General features: G+C 44.7%; 1 pseudogene; it reads left to right on the forward strand.

Annotated features, from left to right (window-relative positions):
- The first annotated feature begins 17649 nt into the window (after window positions 1-17649).
- The window catches only part of LOC143138687 (cerebellar degeneration-related protein 2-like), a 12767-nt pseudogene continuing 11971 nt past the window's right edge, over window positions 17650-18445 (forward strand).

An 18445-nucleotide genomic window follows, 5' to 3' on the forward strand; every position in this document is an offset into this window, starting at 1 on the left:
GCGCGTGCCTGCTTCTGCATTGACTTACAGAGTGCAGGGTTCACACTCAAATTTAAAGTCAAATTTAAAAATCTGTGACTCCCTGACACAAAACCTGAATTTCCATGACTTAGGACTAAGCAGTAAAGCTAATGACCAGATATACACCAATTCTGCATGCAAATATTTGTATTAACGTACATTTAAAATCAATAAAAATCCATGACTGCCCCAGAAATGATACAAAATGACTCTTAACCGAGTCAGCTCATCAACAGCTATACGACCACTACGGGATACCAGCTGCTCTCACACACACACACACACACACCAAATGCACTGGTTTAGTACTCCCTCCTTACCCAGAGCCTGGACATATGACCAGCTCAAACTCCACTACCTGTGGCATGTGTGTGTGTGTGTGCGCAGTATGTGTGTGTGTGTGTGTGTATGTGTGTGTGCAGTATGTGTGTGTGTGTGTGTGTAGTGTGTGTGTGTGTGTGCAGTATGTGTGTGTGTGTGTGTGTGTGTCCTAAGTGGCCCTCTGAGTGGTAAGGAATGCAATGTCCAGTCCTGTGTTATAGTGGAGGGGGAATGTGAGTGTTCCAACACACACACACTGTTGTAGGAAAAGTCAATGAACATGGCGTGCTTGCTATGCCCGCCCACACACACACACACACACACACACACACAGGTCATCAGAGGAGACAGGCAGGGGTGTGTCCCTATTTACAAAGGGATCACCCAGAGAAGATGACCAATGTTGTGAGCGTAAGGCACACACACTCCGTGTTACCCATGCCAATGTAAACAGACACACACACACACACACACACACACACACACTCCGTGTTAGCCATTCCAATGTAAACACACACACACACACACACAGCCAGTCTGGTATCGGCGAGAAATCTCAGTCCGGCAAACAGCAGAGTGAATGAATGGGTCGGCGTCTGCAGCTATGGGCTGGGGAGGGCACGCACACACAGACACACACCTCTTATCTACCACTACACACTGGGGAGGGAACACACTCTTACTGGGGAGGAAACACACTGTTATCTACCACTACACACACAGGGGGGGGATAGACTCTTATCTACCACTACACACACACACACACACACAGGGCTGGGTAGACTCTTATCTACCACTGCAACACACACACACACACACAAACATTGACACAAACAAATTGTCTGGTATCTGAACAAAAAAAAGATTGAAAAGATCAGAGTAATAAATCTGATGAAGAATCAGGGAGTGCAGTTAAAAGCCTCCTCTAACATAAACCACTCTGGGGCGACACACACACACACACACACACACACACACACACACACACACAGACACACACAGTAAACGTATCCCTGTACAGAGCCAACAACATCAATGGAATCTACCCTGGTCTGTTTTCACTTGGCAGTGACCAGCTACCTGGAAGACTTATAAGCACAGCCTGAGAAAGAGCAAGAGCGTCTGTGTGTGTGTGTGTGTGTGTGTGTGTGTGTGTGCGTTTGTGTGTGTGTGTGTGTGTGTGTGTGTGTGTGTGTGTGTGTGTGTGTGTGTGTGTGTGTGTTCGCAAAATAGATTAGCTTGTATCCGAGAAACTTTTGTTACGTTCACCTCCTGTCCACACACACACACAGAGAGCTGCTCGCGACCCCGACCTTGTTTTGCGCCGGAGCTGTTTGACACAGTGTGTTGCGGAACCTTCTGAAAAGAGATGACGTACAAGTCCATGTTCCCTTCCCTGATTGGCTGCTCGTATCACGTGACCATGGCCATGCACCGAAGTCAACATTTGACGAGCTCAATGAATGTATATTGCATGGGCTATTAATCCGTGACCACTTATATACTGTAACAGACGCAATGTAGTTATTATATACTGGACAGTGGTTCCCATACATTGACTTATTTGTGGTGGCCCTCCACAATATCAACATTGACCACCACACAATGATTTTCCAGGTTGTACTAAATTGTGCTTAAATCTGGTTAGTATCATAACCACGTTGTGCTAATTTGTTAAAAACCGTTGCATTCAAGTTAATTCTGCAAACCAACCACCACAAATGGAATTCAGTTCTCTGGGAAATACTGCTGTAACTGAGTACGTGACAAATAAACCCATCTTGGTCATCAGAGCTTTATGTTCTATATAATGTGTCCATCACGTGAGGTAGGCTATTCGGTTCGTTTTGTTCCCGGGCAGTAAGCTTGGCAAAAACTGCCCAGTTTGCAGACTTTATCTGATTTCTGTACAGACTTGTTGACTGTATGTTTGTCATGATTGTTAAGAATCAGAAGTACGAGTTTGAACGCAGGTTTTTAAAGAGTGAGAGGGGTGAAAGAGGGGAACTTGACTGCTCACACACACACACACACACACACGACTGCTCTGGTGCCTCTGGTAGCCCACACACACACACACACACACGCACACACGCACACACGCTCTGGTGCCCTCCCCCCACCTCATTACACAAGTCAGTTGTTGTGAAAAAAGTGAGAGTCGCCAAAAAGCGATCGGTTTGCATCCCGGTGTGTGTGTGTGTGTGTGTGTGTGCGCGTGTGTGTTGTTGAGCTGCAGCTCATCCCTGCTTATGGGTCCCTGGACAGAAGCCCCAACACCGCAGCCTAGAGGTGGCCTAACTCCAGATTACACCTGTTCCTTAGCAACAAGTCAGATGGAGCGGATTACCTGCCCGCGATTACACTGATTAGGTCCCAACGAGCCGCTCGGAGCAAGACGGTGTGTGCTACGCCACGCTACGCCGACACGACACCACGCTACGCTACACCACGCTACGCTACACGACACCACGCCGACACGACACCACGCTACGCTACACCACACCACGCTACGCTACGCCACGCTACGCTACACCACACCATGCTACACCACGCTACGCTACACCACACCACGCTACGCTACACCACGCTACGCTACACCACATCACGCTACGCTACACCACGCTACACCACGCTACGCTACACCACGCCACGCCGACACGGCCCCACGACACACTACGCCACGCCACGCAGACACGACACCACGCTACGCTACACCACGCTACGCTACACCACGCCACGCCACGCTACACCACGCTACACCACACCACGCTACGCTACACACTACGCTACACCACGCTACGCTACACCACACCACGCTACACCACACCACGCTACGCTACACCACGCTACGCTACACCACACCACGCTACACCACGCCACGCCGACACGGCCCCACGACACACTTCGCCACGCAGACACGACACCACGCTACGCTACACCACGCTACGCTACACCACGCCACGCTACACCACGCTACGCTACACCACACCACGCTACGCTACGCTACACCACGCTACGCTACACCACGCTACGCTACACCACGCCACGCCGACACGGCCCCACGACACACTACGCTACGCCGACACGGCCCCACGACACACTACGCTACGCAGACACGGCCCCACGAGGCCACACCACGGCATTTCACCAATAGCCAATAGAACGGAGTGGTCAGTCACGCGGCGGCGTGGGCGGTAAAGTGCGCTGCTGGTGTGCGGAGCACAATGGAATCTGATGGACAGTGGAGCGCACCGCACTCGTGTCGCCGCCACCGGGGTTACCAGGTTAGGGCCTCGTTAGAGCTCGTTAGGGCAAACCACAACACTCCGGCAAAGCAGGTTAGGGCAGAGCCAGAGGGCCAGAGGGGGTGACCCCTATCGTCTCTAGGCTATGAAGAGTGAGAGTGACCCCTATCGTCTCTAGGCTATGAAGAGTGAGAGTGACCCCTATCGTCTCTAGGCTATGAAGAGTGAGAGTGACCCCTATCGTCTCTAGGCTATGAAGAGTGACCCCTATCGTCTCTGTGCCATGAAGAGTGAGAGTGACCCCTATCGTCTCTAGGCCATGAAGAGTGAGGGCTGGCTGAACTCAGATTCAACAGAACTAATGTCAGGTGCTGAGAGCCAAATCCATCGGTGCCATTTCAAACACCGCAAACGAACTTCACATATTTTACTTGATTGCGCAAAAACTGAATTCTGCAAAAACAAACTCTACAGGATTTATGGTAGAATATTAAAAAACTGACACATTGATTGTGAAGATTGTGAGAGTAATTTATGATATCTGCACTTAAAAGTAGGACACACTGTTCCATACACGAGTCCCCACAGCAGCGATCTGGGCATTGGCCATGTTTGCATTACGACTGAGCGGAACAGTTCTGAATGTGGAACGGTCCTGTTGCATGGGACTCCAGAGGAGAAGGAACCGAAAGAAACTTTCCATCGCAAGCTCGTGCACATACACACACAGACACACAAAGACAGACAGACACACACACACACACACACACACACACACACACACAAACACACAAACACACACACTCCATCACCTCCTCCGAGACCCCTGTTCCCCTTTCTTATTCACTCTTCCCTTTTCCTGTCCTGAACAAACAACCGTTGGCTGTCACACTCACACACACACTTCTGTAGAACGTTAAACCCTCAACCAAGTCCTCTGAAAACTCTCAACTAACCCCCCTGCGACCGATGCACAGATCCCTAAACTCTCAACTAACCCCCCTGCGACTGATGCATTCCAGTGTTTCCCATACATTGACTAATCTGTGGCGGGGCGCCACTAAATAAAAATCGTCCGCCACAGATTAATATTCTATGTTTAATTTAATTTAAATTAAATATAAGGTCAAATCCTTGCATTGCCATTAAGCTGCGCTTTTTACGCATGCACCCTTTCCTTGCCCCGCCCTCTCTCATAGCCCGCTGCCCCACTCCTCTGCATGTGCATTTAACAAAATATTCACGATTGTTGAAGGATTGTTGTTGCCACATAGAAGCATTGCATAGAAGACGTCTGGCTAAATTGCTATTAAGTATATATACTCTTTAAATCCGCTTAGCATCGTGACCATGCTGCGCAAATTTGTTCAAAACTGCTGCATTGAAGTGAACTCTGCTAAGGTCTTATCACATCATAGTAGGCTACATTGAAGAGACTAAACTAAGTTAAGTTATGAAATCAAGCAGTATCTCAAAGCTAATGTTGGAATACTGTTTGGATGTCGAATTTAGCATGCTTAGCCTACTTACAGCTGCTTGTCAATTTCGTTGAAGGGCTCATTTTATTGACTGACACTGAATGTTTGCAAAATCCCGATGTAAATGGAAAAGTGTTTTCCAAAATTCAAAAGTGCTTGTCCCAAGGAGAAGTACGAACCTTTATTTTAACTATGTAGAAAACGTTATGAATTGCATCCACACATCAGCAGCCTTTCAACTGTGTTACAATTGCAAGGGTTCCCTCAAACGTCTTAAAGTGCACCAAGACAGCTACCGCCACAAATTGAATCCAATTCTGTGGGAAACACTGCATTCTACTGTTGGTCTTGCACAGATCCCTAAACTCTCAACTACCCCCCCTGCGACCGATGCGCAGATCCCTAAACTCTCAACTACCCCCCCCCCCGCGACCGATGCACTCTACTGTTGGTCTGGCACAGATCCCTAAACTCTCAACTAACCCCCCCTGCGACCGATGCGCAGATCCCTAAACTCTCAACTAACCCCCCCGCGACCGATGCACTCTACTGTTGGCAAACACAATTGGTGGACACTTGACCGCAGCGCGGCATAACAGGGGGAGCTTTTCCTCGGTCTTGACCAATGTTCCCTCTAAGCTGCGCGCGCCATGCAGACCAGTCGAAGTGGCCGCGCAATAGATTTTTAGAGGGAACATTGGTCTTGACCGCAGCGCGGCATAACAGGGGGAGCTTTTCCTCGATCTTCCTCTCATTTGGACGGGGCTGCTGCTAAGCGGTGGCCGGAGTGTTCTAGAACAGTGTGCCAAACAGATACTGAGCGGCCAGAGTTCCAACAGCCAGGAAAGAAACAAAAACACCCTCACGGCTCTCTCTCTCTCTCTCTCGCTCCATAACAAAGCGAATAAAAGCGTGTGATCTAATTTGCTCTGGTGCCAAGTCAGACTGATATAATCCATGCTCAGGCACTGAGGGTGTTGCTTAGTGTACCAGTGACATGGACAGTGAGAGTGATGATGGGACTGACAGCAGTTTCATCAGGGCCAACATTTACTCAGAACAGTGCGCGCACACACACACACACACACACACACACACACACACACACACACACACACACACACACACACACACACACACACACACACACACACACACACACACACACACACACACACACACACACACACACACACACACACACACACACACACACACACACACACTGCTCTGTTGGAACAGCCGCTTCCCTTTCTGTGAGCTTCACTCGGCATCACGGCTGCAACAACGCTAACTCGAACACAGAGTAAAATAGAAGATCACACACACACACACACACACATACGTAACTACACTGACCGGGCAAAGAGGCAAACAATCGCTCACCACACCCAAACGAGCCAAATCACACACACACACACACTTTTGCAGTCTTGCGTAAAACAATGTCCAGCCATCACGTGGCCTGCTGGGGTTTTCCACACACATCCCCATGCACTAAACAGCAAAGGGAAGTGTGTGTGTGTGTGTGTGTGTGTGAGTAAGTAATGTTGCACCGTGTATCGATACTAGAAAGAGATCACGATGCCTTCACGCAAAAATCGATTCGACGTTTTTAGAATCATACTTAATTAAAATAATAACGTTCTGTGTCTGTGTGGACTGCTCCCACTCTCCATGCTCCTTGCACGCATCTAGGCAAGTGGGCGTGTCAAGCAGGCAGCTCTGAGTGAGTGAGTGCGCAGCAAACGTCAACATAGTTCTCTAGCCGACAGTCCTCGGCTTTGTGGATAAAACAAAAGGTTGAAGTGAAATCTGGAACTATTTCGGATACATCACAGAAACTACTATTTTACTCGGAAGTTCAGAACCCAGAATTGACCGGCATACTACAAAAATGCACCAAATTGAACACAAATGACTCAATACATTTGGATCTCTGCGTCCTTTCTTTTACAGAAGTATCAGTATCGAGCATCGAGATATTTAGGGCAGGTATTGTATCGAAGTCATAATTTTGGTATCGAGATATTTAGGGCAGGTATTGTATCGAAGTCATAATTTTGGTATCGAGATATTTAGGGCAGGTATTGTATCGAAGTCATAATTTTGGTATTGTGACATCACTAGTGTAGAAAGACCAAGAGCCCCATGTAGTGAAGTGTGTGTGTGTGAGAGTGCCTGTGTGTGTGTGTGCCTGTGTGCGCCTATGTGTGTGTGTGTGTGCCTGTGTGTGCCTGTGTGTGTGTGTGCCTGTGTGTGTGTGTGTGTGTGCGTGTGCCTGTGTGCACGTGTGTGCCTGTGTGTGCGTGTGCCTGTGTGTGTGTGTGTGTCTGTGCCTGTGTGTGTGTGTGTGTGTGCCTGTGTTAGGGGTGTCACGATTCTCCAAATCCTCGATTCGATGTAATTTTTGATTTTAAAGTCACGATTCGATTCGATTTTCGATCTTTTTTAAATATTACTATTAATCCATTACTTATATGTTATTTACTCTTTTTGGCATTTTCCTTTTCTTTTTCGGGGGGCTTTTATTTTGAAACCGCTTTGAAACCGTTCCAACCGCGAGGTTGTAATGTAAACAGAACTAACATTAGGCTAAAACAGAGACGTGAACATAGTAAAATGAAACACAGAATGTTAATTTGATTGTTTCAGCACACTCCGAAGAGACCTAATGTTAGTGTTCATGGAATATGTACTTATAAATGTGCATTTTAAGCCTTAAAGTAACTTTGGACTTAAATTAGACCATCTTTTCACTTGCTAAGTTGAGTAGGCTTAGTTAGTTTTAATTGACGTGAATGAACGAATACTTCCATACCGGTGATTTCAAAGTAGCAAGAGGGGCTTTGATTTCGGTAGGTTGATGTGTAGGCCTATATTTTAACTGGCTGCAGCCTAAAATTAGAGGAGTGTTGACGCTGCAGTTCAGCACGTGCATGTGTGTTTGTGCGTCTTGGCATACATGCTGGACGTGACATTGGGGGTGTGGCTGCATCGTCGATTCTACATTTAAGTTCGAAGTTCGAGATTGAGATGTAATTTCGATCGGTTTCGAAATAAAACCTGTGTGTGTCTGCAGAGAGGCCAAGAGCTCCATGTAGTGAAGTGTGTGTGTGCCTGTGTGTGTGTGCCTGTGTGTGTCTGCAGAGAGGGCAAGAGCTCCATGTACTGACTAGCAGAAGTGCTGCAGAGAGACCAAGTTGAGAGTGAACTGGACTCCTAGCCAACACCAACGTGTGTGTGTGTGTGTGTGTGTGTGTGTGTAGAGACCAAGTTGAGAGTGAACTGGACTCCTAGCCAATGCCAACGTTTTCTTTTGCCGATTTTGGTTTGTCCGGGGTTCAGTGCTGGGGGCTGCAGAACGGGGCATTGGCAAGCCAAGATCTGAGCTGCATTTAAAATGGCAAACGCCAGCGTTTTTCAAACAGTCTTTTACTTTCTCGATTTGAGTGAGAGTGAGTGAGTGAATAAGGAGAGAGAGAGGGACAGAGAGGGAGAGAGAGAGACCAGAACACCAGAGAAAGAGTGGAACTGACGGATGGCAGGAGATTCAGGAGGAAGTGGAGGAGTGTGTGCGTGTGTGTGTGTGTGTGAGTGTGTGCTGTTGTGAGCGAGCGTTGCATAATCACTGGCTCCACACACACACACACTGGCCCAGAAACACTGACCTTAATTACCGTGACGACAGTCCCCGGAGAGCCGAGCGCAGAGGCTGCCTTAACTAATGAAAACAGTGCTGCTCCGTCGGCACGGCAACACTACAGTTCTAAGGTTACCTGAAAATGACCTTCCCCGAGAAACAAGGGTCACAAGGACGCAGGAGTGGTCATCGCAAACGCTGCCGTTTTACTGGCAAGACATTAGCAAGACTGAATCGCAAATACATTTACATATCTCTGAGGAACTGCAAGAGTGGGCTTAATCAGGTGCAGTTCACCAAAACAACGTTGCTAAGTTGTTGCTAGGGTAATTAAGATGGTTGCTAGCCCAGCTCCTTGACCACTACGCTATCACACTACTGAATGCTAGCCCAGCTCCTTGACCACTACGCTAGCACCTACTGCATGCTAGCCCAGCTCCTTAACCACTACGCTAGCACCTACTGCATGCTAGCCCAGCTCCTTAACCACTCCGCTACCACCTACTGCATGCTAGCCCAGCTCCTTAACCACTACGCTAGCACCGCCCAGACTGGCTACAGCGCTTGCACCACATTCGGGTCATTTCCTGGTCCCACTCCATCCATCTCTGCTACTCACTTCCTGTCAGTCTCCTGTCCTGTCACAATAAAGGCACAACAAAATATCGGTACTTAACAAAAACAGGAAATGTACGCTACTCTGACCCTCGCGTACTCGCAGAGTTGCCACCATGGTTCATTGGTTACTCTGAGCCCCTGGGACTCCCTTAAAGGCCTGGAGTTCCAGAATCAATCATCAGGTGAGGCTCCAGGCACACTGACTAAGTTCTTTTTAAAAAAAAAAAATAAAGTTTGTGTCTTTAGGCTTTTTGTTTTGCCTTTAGTCAGACAGGACCGTGTAGAGTAACAGGAAGCGAGTGGGGGAGAGTGCAACGGAGTGGGAACACGGAACACGGAACACGGGTCAGATTGTAGCGCAGGTCCCGGTGGACACTCCGACCGGAATGTTGTGATCAGCTGATCAGTTGGCAATTAATCAGTTAACCTGTTGAGGAGCACGGTCCCAAATATGTGATTAGAATGATCGCGAACCCAGAGTTCTGCATTATGATGCGACAATTACCCTCAGAAATGTCCCCCATGGCCCCAGCTTTTTATATATATATATATATATATATATATATATATATATATATATATATATATATATATATATATAAAAAGAAATGTCCCCCATAGACTGTATTGAGAACACTGAAACTATAGATTGTTTGCGTAGAATTCTAGAAGGAACCAGGAAAATAATTCACTCCTCCACAGGTTAAAAGCGTCATTGTTGCAGCCAATAAAATCCCAAGTTAGAGACTTCAGCGTTTGTGGTGTGGATGTCTGTGTCTAGGCTTGGTTTCCTGCATGCCACTTCCTCCTATACTGAGCAGTAGGGCTGCACGATATATCTAAAATCTATCGTTATCGCGATATCAACACTTGCGATGGACATACCGCAAAGATTACTTAATTTTCGATAAATTCGATAAATTTTCTGTGCCGTGCGCATTCCATACAGTCTATGGTGTATTCACATTCTGAATGTCAACATATTTTACCAAACTGATGCGGTCATGCAGCCCAAGAAGCCCGTCCCCTACCAGTTTAGGTGTGTGGTGTTTTAGGTGTTAAAGCGGGAGCTAAGTCGTGATGGCTGAAAATAGTGAGTCGAGCGAGGTAGGCTACACTTGGGTGAAGAGTATGGAGTAAAACTTGTGTCACCTTAAACCGAATTTGAATATGAATTTGAATATGAATTTGAGCAATTGTATTGGAAAAACGAATTTGAATAGTATATATTGAAACTGAATTCATTAGATTGGAACTGAATCTCAGTCAACTTGAAATTGAATATAATATTTTGAAATTGAACTAATTTGCTCTGATACATAAATTATCCTGACTGAAAATTTCGCTCTTGGAACTTTCACATTCAGTTCTCAAAATTCAGTTTCAAAACGTGAAATTCAATTTCAGTCTACCGAGACAAAAACAGCTGGTAGCTCAGGAAAAGCAATCGAGTGCAGAGCTATTGTGATCGCGTGACTAGTTCCGAGCGCGAAGCAAAGAGCATAGCACCCTCTTAGCAAGCTGTCTCCTGAACCTCCTTACAGTGTCGAACAGAGAAAGAAGAGATGGAAGCGACTGGCACATCAGAAAACGTCCAAGTAAGTTGATATCATATGCCATGTCTGTTAACGTTACTTTGTATATAATGTACATTATATGCTAGCGCTGGCTGGCTAGCCAGCATAGTTTCATCGACTAAGTTAAAGTGTTTTCCATAGTTCAGAACCAGTTAGACTACTATAACGTTACTCTTTGATAGAACAATATGATTGGTCATTGTCATATCATTGTGCCTTTTAGGCCTGTAAGAACACGTTACAATATCAGGTTAAACAGTATCATTCATGGAAAACTGGATATGTCCCCCTAGTTAAGCTTTTTTCATCGTTGTGTTGTCTGTTAGCTAATGCTACGTGGGGCAATTTTTTCGTGCCGTGATGTTGCCAGACAACTGGATTGCGATAACTTTGTTAGCAAATGGTAGCTAGCTAGCTTCTAAGAGTTTCAAACTGAATATGTTCTATATCGATAATATGATCAAGACTCAAGAGACCCTAGTTTAACAGTATTTCTACAGGCTGATTTATGCTTCTTCATCGACTCCATGCAGATTTTGTAAAAGTTATTGAGAAATAGACACCGTATATTACAATAACCTAATTATTATACTTTAACTGTGTGTTGTCTTGATACTTCTGTTTCAGTAATGTGTGTGTAGATTGCAAATAATGTGTTGTATGACGATAGAAATGTCCTTGGTTCTTAATTAACTCATTGTATTGACCAAGTCGTGTGTGTGCAGAGAAGGTGTAATGATATTTATTATGATGTATACGATGCAAGGTATGAATGTGTGTGTGTGAGAAACAACTGATTGTCTCTTAGGTGCACAGAGTTGTCTCTGTATCCTGATTGCCTGATGCTTATGAGACCTCTTTGCGCAGAGATGAATAAACAATTAACGAGAGACTCACAGTAGACCTTTAAGCTAAACACTGATTGTTTGTTGGTTTTATTTTCATAGGTTGAGAGGCCTCAATGAACAGTGGACAGTGAGATAGACTGAGGACAATGGACCTTTGGACTGGCACCGATCGATCAGACATGGACACCGAAGCTTGATTTCTCTTAATAAATATCTTTGCAAGATGCAACACATATTGTAAAACACTTTACACACTAATAAACATGTCCACTGTTGTTTTCTCTGGAATTGATTTGTTTGCCATTGGTGGTGATGGATTTCCAAATGTATGGGCAATCTAAATTTTAGTTTATGTGTGTAATCAGCTGATATTAGATATGATGCAATTGCAAAATCATGTAGGTTTATCCTTTGCAACATAAGGAAGAACAGACCTTATCTGACACAGGATTCCACACAACTTCTTGTTCAGGCCATGGTCATCTCCAAGCTGGACTATTGTAATTTACTATTAGCTGGTTTACCTGCTTGTGTAGTAAGATTGTTACAGCTGATTCAGAATGCTGCCGCACGCCTGGTCTTTAATCAGCCAAAGACATATGTAACTCCTCTCCTAGTTACTCTCCATTGGCTCCCTATTAGGCAGAATTACATTTAAATCTCTCACTTTGGCATATAGGACACTGACCGGATCTGCTCCTTGTTATTTTAATTCAATGATCAAGACGTACATCCCCAACTGCCCACTGCGGTCTTCTGAAGAGTGTCTGTTGTGTCGACCAGACATAAGTCAAATTCAAGACTTTTCCTCAGTGGTTCCATGTTGGTGGAATGAGTTGCCCAGTGCTCTCTGTTCCTGTGATAGTTTTGGGTCTTTTAACAGGGGTCTAAAGACGTATCTGTTCAACATGCACTTAGTTCATTAACACTTATGGTTTGTATAGTATTGTTTCATTTTCATTAGGCTGTTGATTAATTTGACATTGTTGTTTATTATTGATATTCTCCATAATGTAGTCTTACCATGCTATTGTTATTTTTATTATATTATTGACTGAATGTACATTATTGTTTATTATTACTATTTTCCCTTTTTTCTCATTGTTTATGTCATTAGACTATTGATTGAATTGACATGGTTGTTTATTATTGCTATTCTCTTTATTATAGTCTGACCAACATCTTCATTTGTTCCCTGTTAAATTTTAAGTATTATATTGTTTTGTATTTATGTTGCTTTGCACAAAAGCGTAACCATAACCATATGTAATTGGAAGCAAATAAAGGTAGCCTACACATCATAGTATTACAAGAGTGGCTTTAAACGTAAGAAAACGGTAATGATTTGTCCTTTTTTGGTCATTCAAACATGTAGATTTTTATTCACATAATTACTAGGTTGTTGCCTTTTCTATCCAGTAGGTGGCAGTCCAGGATAAGAAATAGAGCAGTAGTTGAGTAGGAAAAACGAAAACGAGAGAAAGTTATGCCCATGACATTTTAAAGAATGACAGGCTAGAAGTTTGCAATTTAGTACTGCAATTGGTAGACAGTACATTGATGTTTGATGGCTAGCTGAGTAGTTCTGTATGGACTGACAGGCTGGAAGTTTGAAATGTAATACTGTAAAAAATGTTTTAGCCTATTTAAAATTACAAAAACGGTAGGTAAGACCATACATCGATGTTTGATGGCTAGCTGGGTAGTTCTGTACTTCAAGGATTGACAGGCTAGAAGCTTTAGATGTAATACTGCAAAAAAAAAAAATTATTTGTTTAAAATTACAAAAACGGTAGGTAAGTAGGCCTAGGCTACATTGATGTTTGATGGCTGGGTAGCCTAGGCTAGTTCTGTATTTCAAGGATTGACAAGCTAGAAGTTTGAAATAATACTGCAACAAATTTATTTGTTTAAAATTACATAAACGGTAGGTGAGACAGTAGGCCTACAATCGGAATGTGTTTTATGAATCGTGCGTGCAGATCTAATAACCGTGCAAACCAAGTGCCCACTATGCTCTGCTTCGCGCTCGGAACTAGTCACGCGATCACAATAGCTCTGCACTCGATTGCTTTTCCTGAGCTACCAGCTGTTTTTGTCTCGGTAGACTGAAATTGAATTTCACGTTTTGAAACTGAATTGTGAGAACTGAATGTGAAAGTTCCAAGAGCGACATTTTCAGTCAGGATAATTTATGTATCAGAGCAAATGAGTTCAATTTCAAAATATTATATTCAATTTCAAGTTGACTGAGATTCAGTTACAATCTAATGAATTCAGTTTCAACATATACTATTCAAATTCGTTTTTCCAATACAATTGTTCAAATTCAGCAATTCAAATGCAAATACAACATATTCAAATTCGGTTTAAGGTGGCACAAGTTTTACTCCATAGAAGAGGAATTAGTGACTAAAAGGAAAAGCACGTCTGTTATATGGGAATATTTTGGTTTTATGAAGGATGCCGTGTTACAAACACAGCGCAAATGCGTCCTTCTCCACCGTGTTAAAATAAACAATTTCTTTCGTTATCGTTATATCAGAAGTTGTCTTTCACTGTCTGTAAGGCTTGTATTTCATGATTTGCATTTAGCAAAAGCCCCAGACAGCAGCACAGAGGTAATCAGGATTCGTTATTTGTAAAAGTTGTTTAACCTACTTCTGGACTGTGCGATTGCAGCCCAATTACTTTCACTTTCCGCTGCCCTCGTAGTCGGCATGCCGGTAGCCTAATAACGTGGGATGCGCAGCGTACTGTATGAGGTTACAGACTGAGATGATTGCCGCGATATAGCTTAAGTAGGCCTAGCTTCTTTGCTAGGCCCATCGAAGGCTGGCAATGTGGAATATTCCGCTGGTTGGTGCACAAGTGTTCAGATTGGCTGTCCACCCGTCTTTTATGAGGATTAGGAGCAGATCTTCCACACAACTTCGATAGCCTAGTCAGTAGGTCTCTTAGCTGTCCACTTTCATCAGGCCATATAGGCTACATGATATTTTATATTATTTAAAAATTATACATTTATTTCTGTAATTATACATTTAACCCCCCCCCCCCAACCCTACAGTGTATGTTTGCAACAAGCAGAATGAAAAAAAAAACATTAAATATACTGCTCAAAAAAATTAAGGGAACACTTCAATCATACACTGAATCACTCTGTCACTGTTTGGTTCTGAGCACAAGTAAAACTTTTGAGGCGAGTGTTTTATTTTGCAAGAACTGTCAGACATTCTGTGAATGTAGTTTGAGAATGGAGAAAAGGGTGGAAGGTTTCAAAATATGTGTGGAAAACCTTTATTGAGCAGTATATTTAAATATCGCAAATTATATCGTTATCGCAGTACTCAATAATGGTATCGCATATCGCATGTTTTCCTAATATCGTGCAGCCCTACTGAGCAGTCTGACCAGGCAACGGAAACCTCCAGGTGCCTTCAATCGCACAAACTTCATTTTGCCACGCCGCGTTTCGGATCACGCCAGTGGTTATTTCGCCCGTAATTACTGAATTGTGTTATCGTCCAAGTTTATTGTCATGTACTCATAAATGACATTAAATGGTCTCTTGTCGCTAATCGCTGTGACTTGGGCATTACGGACCAAAGCTCACAAGAACTGAGACGTCCAACCAATCTTCGCCTGGCGTCTTGTATAACACCGCATAATAATGCTAAAGGAGGCGTTTGCATTCTGACGGCCTTTTCACAGCTTGTGAAAATGTGTGTGTGTGTGTGTGTTTGTGTGTGTGTGTCTGTCAGAGAGTGTGAGAGAGTGTGTGTGAGAGAGTGTGTGAGTGTGTGTGTGTGTGTGTGAGAGAGTGTGAGTGTGTGTGTGTGTGAGAGTGTGAGTGTGTGGGTGTGAGAGAGTGTGAGTGTGTGTGAGTGAGTGTGCGTGCGTGCGTGCGCACACATCTGTTCTCTGTATGCATCTGTACATCTATCTGTAAGGGCGCATCTGAGTCTGCACAGGTGTGGGAGTGTGTGTGTGTGGCCGTGTGTGTATATCTGAGTCTGCACAGGTGTGGGAGTGTGTGTGTGTGTCCGTGTGTGTATATCTGAGTCTGCACAGGTGTGGGAGTGTGTGTGTGTGTCCGTGTGTGTATATCTGAGTCTGCACAGGTGTGGGAGTGTGTGTGTGTCCGTGTGTGTATATCTGAGTCTGCACAGGTGTGGGAGTGTGTGTGTGTCCGTGTGTGTATATCTGAGTCTGCACAGGTGTGAAGTTGTGGTGTGTGTGAAAAGCTCACATAATGTCTTTAGATCTTCTGCCCTTATGAGTGTGTGAGTGTGTGTGCGTGTCTCAACGCTTACGTTTAAAAGTGGTTGCCGGCTTTGCAACCAGGCATGAGGTTTTGGCCAAATCTGACCAAATCTGGTCACCACTTGTAACAATTTGGTAGCCAAGGGAGACCATTACCGTGGAACCCTGACTCACAGACTGGAGATCACAAGGAGATGCCCCCTGAGTGTGGCAACAAGTATTATGGGTTACAAATAAACACAGGGATCCCACTCTAGGTCAAATGGAAATCTCCATGACTTTTCCCCAGCAAAAAAAATTGAGTTTGCATTCCTTGCATGCCTTATATACAATATACCGACCAATGATTTCAGAGCAGCCAGTTGGGCTACTCAAGCAAGCAGTAAAGCTAATAACCAGATATATACCAATTCTGCAAAGAAATGTACTTGTATTAATGTATTTGAGCGAGTAAGTTGTAAACTGCTACAACAAAATTCCCTGATATTCCAGGACTTTGCCCAAAAATATTCAAATTTCATATCTGGAATAGACTTTCCAAAATTCCAGGATATTCTAGAAGCTCCCTGACCCGTGGGAACCCAGTAAATAAATAAATAAATAAATAAATAAATACAAAATCCCTTCCAACAGCTCATGGTACCGTTAAGCCTCTTACATACTGTAGCATTGTGCTGGAGGATTTATAGGCACCTGGAAAACAAGCCACATTACTAGCATTGATGCTACTGCTGTAGCACTAGCCACATTACTAGCATTGATGCTACCGCTGTAGCACTAGCCACATTACTAGCAGCATTGATGCTACTGGTCTAGCACTACAGTAGTCACATTACTAGCATTGATGCTACTGGTGTAGCACTACCAAAGTCCTTTTAGGCAAGTCCTTCCACTCGGCGGCCATATGGCAACGCTTTTTGGGCACTCGTGGGGCATCCATTTCGGCAGAAATGCGCGTGCGCAAGGCTTCACGACACTAATCTTGTTCCAGCGGCGAGATCACAACACATGATTGGCACGATGTCTTCACAACACCATATGATTGGCTTAATGTATTCACATGTCTACGTTTTGCCGAGGAAGGGGTGTGATGTGTAGTAACGGCCATATTGGCGTTACAAACTAGCCCCATGCATTTCTATGGAGGAGTTTTTGAGTGCTGTGTCACCTCATTAGAAAGTCTCTGGCACTATCCACATTACTAGCATTGATGCTACTGCTGTAGCACTAAATTCAAGGCGGTGTAATAGTGAGCTGGCTGAGATTCCTGACACCATAAATATAACTGTATAGCTATGTAGTAGGAGTATAAATAGTAAATATGAATAATTATAAGTGATTACAAATTTAGTAGCGCGGTGCCTCCACTGTGAAAATACTACACTTACCTTCAGCTAGTGCAGGATGTATCTCCCCAGAATTTAAAGTGTGTGTATTATTATTAGTGTGTGTATTATACAATGGTGAATGTTTGGGTCAATGTTGCTTAGACACCACCATGACGTGCAAGCCCTGCTTTTACTGCAGCAAGCAGGACTGCCACTGGATCACTGGACACACACACACACACCTGTCAGGACATCTACAGGTGAACCACCTGGAGGTGCTCTGGCAGGGGGTTTGTCCTAAATGTGTCACAGTGAGAAGGAGTGTAAAAACGAGTGCGTGAGAGAGAGAGAGAGTGTGTGAGTGTGTGTGTGTGTGTGTGTGTGAGTGTGTGTGTTTCCCTTAAATTGATGAGACTTTATTCCTGATGGGGAGTGTGGGTGTCGGCCCTGATGCCTAGCAACAGGTGCCTTTCGTGTGGCGGACAACCTCAAGCATCAGGAGCCCCACATTCAAAGGTCACAGGAGTCCAAAAGGTCGCCGTAAAGATCACCGCTACACCCTTCCCCCCCCCGCCACCCCGCTATTTATCCTGCTGCCATAGTAACACTCATAAACAAAATAAATAATCCCCCCTCCTCCCATAAAAACTAGTTCAGACCTACTGGGACACCTTCTGTGGACACACACACACACACACACACACACACACACACACACACACACACACACTGTTGGCCATGGAGCCAAAATAACGCTGGTCCAGATTGTCTGAGCAGTTCACTGTTCCACAACGTTCTGTTCTTTTCTGTTCTGTTCTAAAGACGTCCCTGAGTTTGGCCCCATTCATCCCGCCCCGGGACAAGGGCCTGGAGTGAGCTCCAGACTTACTCTGAAGAGCAAGCGAGGGGTGACCGTTTTAGAAACTAACGGAAAATAAAAAAGACCAACCCACCCCTACACACACGTAACACTGCCAGCACAGACACACACACACACACACACAACCTCCACCCCCTCCTACACACACACTGTATGTCTCTGTGTGAGCTCAGAGTAAAACCCCACCCCCACCCTGTCCCTGGTTGTGTCACACAAA

Source organism: Alosa pseudoharengus, unplaced genomic scaffold, assembly GCF_046254945.1.
Source record: "Alosa pseudoharengus isolate Yale_2024_CS ecotype anadromous, Long Island Sound unplaced genomic scaffold, YU_APseudo_1.1 YU_APseudo_1.1_scf_21, whole genome shotgun sequence".
Classification (NCBI taxonomy): domain Eukaryota; kingdom Metazoa; phylum Chordata; class Actinopteri; order Clupeiformes; family Clupeidae; genus Alosa; species Alosa pseudoharengus.